Consider the following 6,867-nt stretch of genomic DNA (forward strand, 5'->3'; position numbering starts at 1 on the left):
GGATAGAGGGACACCGAGTGGGGGACACTAGGGATAGAGGGCCACGGAGTGGGGGACACTAGGGATCGAGGGACACGGAGTGGGGGACACTAGGGATCGAGGGATAGAGGGCCACGGAGTGGGGGACACTAGGGATCGAGGGATAGAGGGACACGGAGTGGGGGACACTAGGGATCGAGGGATAGAGGGCCACGGAGTGGGGGACATTAGGGATCGAGGGATAGAGGGTCACGGAGTGGGGGACACTAGGGATCGAGGGATAGAGGGCCACGGAGTGGGGGACACTAGGGATAGAGGGCCACGGAGTGGGGGACACTAGGTATCGAGGGATAGAGGGTCACGGAGTGGGGGACACTAGGGATAGAGGGCCACGGAGTGGGGGACACTAGGGATAGAGGGTCATGGAGTGGGGGACACTAGGGATCGAGGGATAGAGGGACACGGAGTGGGGGACACTAGGGATCGAGGGATAGAGGGACACGGAGTGGGGGACACTAGGGATCGAGGGATAGAGGGTCACGGAGTGGAGGACACTAGGGATCGAGGGATAGAGGGCCACGGAGTGGGGGACACTAGGGATCGAGGGATAGAGGGCCACGGAGTGGGGGACACTAGGGATCGAGGGATAGAGGGCCACAGAGTGGGGGACACTAGGGATAGAGGGAGTGCTTGTTATTAGCACACCAGTTTTGTGGAACAAAGCGTCTTTAGTGTGCCTGACATTGTCTGTGTTATTACGCCAACAAGGCTACGCTTGTAATCGGTCTAAATGATTATCCCCATCAGCATAATGAAAAGGTAAATGAATCTTTGTTATTAAAGAAGAGAAAAGTGGTGTAGGAGGAGAGTAGTTATGTAATATCATGAGATGAAACCCTAACCTGAGTCTTGTGGGGGTTTGTAATAAAGGATAATAAAATGTTGATGGGCCGGTGACACACTTATAGGGGAGTCTGTGGGTTGTTAAATAATCATCTTCCTTTCTCCTCACGGATGGATCTTCTGTCAGGTTAGGACCATTTATAAAGTTATGGCACAGAGACAGAGATTTCATGATGTCATTCAAGTTAGACCCCAAACTTTATCGTGATGACCTTCTCTTGTGGCAGAGCCATGAGAGAGTTAGAGATAGAGAGAGAGATAGAGAGAGAGAGTTAGAGATAGAGTTAGAGATAGAGAGAGAGAGAGAGCGATAGAGAGAGTGAAAGAGAGAGAGATAGAGATACTCTTAATGTATTTTACGTGACAGCTTCTATTGTGCGTGTCAAGAACCTGCCTCTTGGTTCATCATTTATAAACCATAAATGCGAACCATAACTATGAATATAATTCAGTCAACCACACACCTTAAGTGGATGATTGGATTACAATGACACAGGAACAGTGAGTACTATAGTTGCTGACACTGTGGAAAATAAATGTAGGTATTGTTGTAAGTAAATACCCAATAAATACTTCAGAACCTAGTACAGTACCAAGACCATAATAAGCAGCCGCTAATTAAAACAAAACAAGATCCTCAAGTCAAGACAGGCTGCGTTCACACAGTGGAATCAGATCGCACCAACAGGCTAAATGTCTGCCAGGCTTTGTCTTTACAACCCCATCTTTAAACACAATTGCCTACAAATGATTTAGACTCTGGTGTATCTCCATCCTGAATAACGCATGATTGGGTTTGATATACAGTCAGCTATCAAACCAACAGCTGTGTAGTGAGCAAGACAACCTGATAAATACAACAGACATTGTCTGCATCCCCAATGGCATCCTATTCCATTTATAGTGCACTACTTTTATCCAGGGCCCATAGAGACCAGGGCCCACTACCTAGGGAATAGGGTGCCCTTTGGGCTGCAAACATTGCCTGTGACAACTCAGCAGATCAAAGCACAGAGCTTTGCAGTGTAAAATGAGATGAAGATCAAATGAAAGAGCTGAAACAGCAAACACAATATTCACTTACGGGCCACGTCCCAGAGGAAGGAAATGTCCTCTGTGAAAAACAAGAGTTCACACTTTAGATGTTCTACCTCTGTCAGAATATTCAAATGACAAATCATTCCAGGGTTTAGTAGTGGATAATGAATTTGTATTTTTTTATAATTTTTTTATTTAACCTTTATTTAACTAGGCAAGTCAGTTAAGAACAAATTGTTATTTACAATGACGGCCTACACTTATGTGGAACTGTTTTAGGAAGACACACACACACACGCACGCACGCACACACAACACTCACACTCACGGGTGTCAATTACTGCTGAGAAACACTATGCCTTAATAGCATAGCCACACTTCAAAAACACAGAGCACCATATCAACTTCTCTCCCCTTCCATTCTGGTATATCTCAGAGGCTACTAGAAACACACCGTTCCATCAAAAAAACACGGTGTTTTTTCCATGCATCCGGAATCAATACGCCCTATTGTGTGGATTGTGGAAACCCCAAACCAGGGCTATCTCAGGGGCTGGTTCACCATCAAGTATGGCCGGCCTGTTCTCCTCGCCCGGCTGTGCAGCAAGAAGCGTTCTGCTTGCATGAGTGAGTGTCCTGGATAATTACTCGTAGTGTGGTCTGTCTGACCGGTCGTACAGCTCCCAGGGCTCAGCTGACAGCCATCCAACTCTCCCTCCCTCCCTCTCTTTCTCCCTCCCTCCCTCTTTCTCTCGTTCTCTTGCTTAACTCTCTCCATCTCTCGCTCTTACTCTCTCTCTCCCTCTTTTTGTTCTGGATTGTATCTCTCTTCCCCCTCCCTCTCTTTCTCCCTCCCTCCCGCTTTCTCTCTTTCTTTTGCGCTTTCTCTTGCTTAACTCTCTCCATCTCTCGCTCTTTCTCTCTCCCTCTTTTTGTTCTGGATTGTATCTCTCTTCCCCCTCTCTTTCTTTCCCTCTCTCCCCCTCTACCTGTCTCTCTCCCCCTCTACCTCTCTCCCTCTCTCTCTCTCTCTCTCTCTCTCTCTCTCTCTCTCTCCGTCAGACCAGGGCCAATAGTCTTCCTCAGTCAAACACACAGACTGGACTGTGCTGCCCCCCACCCTCACCCCCCATGGGAGTTAATTCTCCCCTGTCCTCCCATACCCCTCCCCCTTTCTCCCAGGTTCAGTCCCCATCAACCCCAGTTCAACCCCAGTTCAACCCCTGTTCAACCCCAGTTCCACCCCAGTTCAACCCCAGTTCAACCCCAGTTCAACACCAGTTCAACCCCAGTTCCATGCAGGGTATTTTATTAGAGGCCATCACATTTGAATGTCACTTGATATTTAATCAGGGCCCGCTTGGCGAGACAAAACCAAACACACTTGTGCGAACAGGGGAATAATCAAGCACATGTATTTTTCTGTGTAGGAATGTAGGGGCTTGCAAATAGATGTCATGTAAAAGTAGGAGAAAGCATGAATAAAAGCACTTGGCCCAGCATGGGAAACTCAGAGGAGCTAAAAAAAGAACCCGTCAGGTTTTCTCTTCAATAGGAATTGGGGAAATCACATTCTATTACTCAGAGAGGGATAGAAAAAGAGAAGGGGAGAGTTCTCGTGGAGAGGAGGTCAAGAGACGAAGATAGGAATGCCAGTGGAAACACTTGATTTGAAACACATGCACAAGGCATTGTTACATCGCACACAGCAAATGATCCTTGATTGAACAGGGCCATTTGTGCCCAGAGGAAGTCGGGGCAAGTCTCAGCGTATGCCACTACTTCTACCTCTGTTGTGTCCCCTCTATTTACTTCCCCCCTCACAGGCAAACAGTTGTTTTTGTTCCATTAGGTGGAGAAACTGGTTCCTGCGGTCAAGAGGCAGGAGTTAAACGGGGTTGGATTGTGGTCGAGGTAATTAAGCAAACCCTCAACTGTATTAAAGGGTTGTTTTTGTGTTAGTCCAAGTGCCCCCCCCCCCCCCCACACACACACACAGTTTTTGCTTTGTCATTATGGGGTATTGTGTGTAGATTGATTTAGATTTGTATTTATTTAATCCATTTTAGAGTAAGGCTGTAACGTAACATGTGGAATAAGGGAAGAGGTCTGAATACATTATGAATGCCTGTAGGTTGATGTCAACAGCTGAATTCTCCTTCAGAGGACTTCATGTATCGAGGTTATGATTGGTCCTCTATGATGGGACAAAATTGAAAGAGAGATCGAGAAAAATGGAAAAATAAAGGAAGGGGGAAAATTATTCCATAATAAGCCACCAAAACAAACGAATCCCCTCCGGAACAAAAGCGCTATTCAATTGAAAGGACTCAGGTATTTTCTTACTTGACTTAAGCTGTTTACAGTTCATTCTTTTAGTGCGAGCAGTTGACCTTGTCATTACACAGCGGCCGTTAACATCGTATCACCAGGGGCCCAGTGCCAGTTGGAATCACACATCTGTGTGCCCAGGACGGGAGGTCTGTCTCCCCCTGTTAATGACAGGCCACTCAGCCTTATGGGTCTCTGGCTGCTGGTGTGGTGGTGCACCTGTCACCACCACCACCACCACCACCATCACCACCACCACCACCCCCCCACCATCACCACCACCGGGACAGGGTTGGACTGGGACAGGGTTGGACTGGGACAGGGTTGGACTGGGACAGTGGGACAGTGTCAAGGCTCTCATGTTGTCCCGGCAGGAGGGCATTCCTTCCCTGGCCTCTCGCTCCTCCGTTCTGCCCCAGTAACCTGTGCATCAGTAACCTGTGCATCTGTCTGTCAAGCCGGGATCTTTCACCGACCAAATGAAGACTTGAGGAAAAATGTAGCCCCTAACAGCTGCTTACCGTAACAGAGGAACAGCGGCCGTCAAGAAGGGACTCTTTGTTTTTGCGAACTTGCGACAGAGCAGCGCGGGGCGGCCCGATGTCACATCACTGACCCAGTTGATACTCTGATGTCTCCTGGATTGAGGCAATAAGATAAAGAGTCCCTTGAGAACGGCCAATATGGAAAAGGGCCAGTCCTGCGCCTCTGCGGAATGACTTCTCATTTCCTGGAATACGAGTGTTTCATTCAACGAGACCGACAACAATGCATCACTCCACAGCACGTAGGCCCTGAACTAGGCATTCTCTAGTCGTTCTGTTAGAGGGTTGAACAAGTTAAAAACAGATAAGATACACCGAGTAAGTGTGATGACTGCGTAATGACTTCCTTTCTACACAGCTGAAAGGGATAAAGTGTCGACGCCAACTAAGGGAAAGAGAGGATTGTGGTTTTCACCACCACCAACTACTATAACACTGTAGGCTACAGATTATTCTATACATTACTAGGACTACTACAACCTTTTCTACATAAACTACAATTGCATCTAGGCTTACTACTAATTGAAGTTTACACCCTACAGTGTTAAAAGATAATCAACTCTATATGTTGATTTTGCAAAACATTACTTAAAGCTGGATGGGATATGTACGGTGAAACTTCCACATCCGTATATACTGCAATTTTTATGTACTGCAATTTGTATGTAAAGCAACAAAAAACATTGCAGGATGCAGGATGCTCCTCTCCTCTGTTTCAACATCAAAACAAAAACAATAACAAACGTGCTGTGTGAGCAGTGCTGCTGTTTCCCCTTACGCAGATGTCAGCTTTAACACCTTTTATTTATTTATTTTATTTAACAACAAATTCTTATTTACAATGACGGCCTACACAACGGTAGTCAACTAATACGAGTTAAAAATGTACTCTGAGTTGATTTTGAACACTTTGCACCAGTGAATGCAACAATCAGCAGTGTTGGCCAATGTTCTACTATTTACAGAGTTAAAGAAACTAAAGGGTTGAAAAGCTAAGCTGCAACAGGACAATATAGACACTTTTAAAGTGTTGATTTAACACGTGTGGTTTCTCTGTGTACAACTGTTAGCCTATGTCTCCCTGCTACACTTCTGCCCAGGCAACGTTGTTAACTGATCTCTGCTTTGTTATTATATATTGATAAATATCCATTTGATCAAATTTCAGAGGAATTTGGCTGTCAGTTCTTTCCAAAATGGAAGCTGAACCAAAAGGGTGTTATTCCCAGGATCTAACGTGCGGCACAATAAACATACTGTATTCTCCTCCTCCTCCTCTCTGGCGTGTCGGCACCCTTCCAGGACGTAAATGGGGCCTGTTTCTAAATCACATATTGGATTTCTCCTAAAGCTTGTAATCACATTAAGTAACAGACAAAATAAAGGGGGAAATCAAGGGGGAAAAAATGCTCGGATGAAATTAATTCAAGACATCGGAGTGGCTTAGGAGACCAAAGACGAAGCACGTAATTGCAGTTCAACTTGGGATTTATTGGGAAATCAGTAATGGTATTTGTTTTATTTCATAGCTGTTACTACCTACTAGAGAAGACCCAACGGGGGAAGATTAATGGCAAAAAATAAAGATATCTGTGCCATACAGTCAGTAAATTCTGCATTGAATTGACTCTTTTATTTGTTGTTGTGGAGTAGCAGAGCATGTTAGTGAATGAATGGTCCATACGTCTCATCCTCTAAGCAAGGCACTGAATTGAGTCAAGCTTGTGGGAAGTACTAATGTATTTCAGTAAAGAGAGATACCCCGTACGGACATCTCGGCACAGTTGATCTGAAATGGCCTGGACACAGGACTGTGTTGGAGCTGCGGAGGACAGTGATTTTAGCAGCAGCTCTGAATATCTGTTATCTAAGATAGCACAATAGAACTACAAAACTGTCAGGGAGTCTGTTCTGCAGAGTGCCTCATGGAGAAAGACTCTCATGTTTTATCTCCTGGGTTTTTCCTTTTCCACAGAGGTAGAGGGAGCAAAGAGCGGAAAGAACAGTCCGAGTTACCCTACCTGAGAGGAGAAGAGAGGAGGGAAGAGAGGAGGTGAGGGAGAGAGAAGAG

The sequence above is a fragment of the Salvelinus alpinus genome, chromosome 5 (genome assembly GCF_045679555.1).
Source record: "Salvelinus alpinus chromosome 5, SLU_Salpinus.1, whole genome shotgun sequence".
Taxonomy (NCBI): Eukaryota; Metazoa; Chordata; class Actinopteri; order Salmoniformes; family Salmonidae; genus Salvelinus; species Salvelinus alpinus.